This window comes from Gekko japonicus, unplaced genomic scaffold (assembly GCF_001447785.1).
Source record: "Gekko japonicus isolate JY-2015 unplaced genomic scaffold, Gekko_japonicus_V1.1 scaffold584, whole genome shotgun sequence".
NCBI classification, from domain to species: Eukaryota; Metazoa; Chordata; class Lepidosauria; order Squamata; family Gekkonidae; genus Gekko; species Gekko japonicus.
In genome coordinates, this window is record NW_015173141.1 from 737,737 (window position 1) to 738,619 (window position 883).

Consider the following 883-nt stretch of genomic DNA (forward strand, 5'->3'; position numbering starts at 1 on the left):
GCGACTTACAATCTCCTTTCCCTTCCCCTCCCCACAACAGACACCCTGTGAGGTAGGTGGGGCTGAGAGAGCTCACTTGAGAACTGCCCTTGAGAGAACAGCTCTGAAAGAACTTATCACTGACCCAAGGTCACACCAGCAGCTGCATGTGGAGGAGTGGGGAATGAACCCCAGTGCTCCCAGATTAGTCTGTGCTCCTAACCACTACACCAAACTGGCTACACCAAGCTCCTCCCCATTTAATAGGCTTGGATCAGCTTAACTTTACAGCCAAACGATATTAGACACTTTTACCTCATTCCATGAACTAAAATTTCCCATAATGTAGATCATAAATGGAGAGTAAAGGGCAGTTACAAATGATCTCCAGATTACAGAGAGCAGTTCCCCTGGAGAAAATGGGTGCTTAGTGGGGGGACTCTATGGTATTATGGCCCACTAAGGTCTCTCCCTTCCCCAAACCCCGCCTTCCCTAGGCTCCATCCCCAAATTTCCAGGAACTTTCAACCCAGAGTTGGCAACCCTAACTAACACAAACTGTGGGCTGTATCCTACAAATCTATCTTTTTTCTCCGCTTTCCTCAATAGCACCATGAGACTCCCCAAAAGCCACTGCTGGGGAGATCAAGACAGCATCATAGACAAAATGACACAAAGCACAGGAGGCTGCAGAAGGAAGGAAATCTGCCCTCCTCCCTCAGTCTTAGTATATCCTTGTTCTAACTGGCTGCTGTTACTCCATTTGATCCTTCCTCCAAATCTAGAATTTGAAATACTTCCAGGACGTTATGAAGAAGAAGAAGAAGAAGAAGAAGAAGAAGAAGAAGAAGAAGAAGAAGAAGAAGAAGAAGAAGAAGAAGAAGAAGAAGAAGAAGAAGAAGAA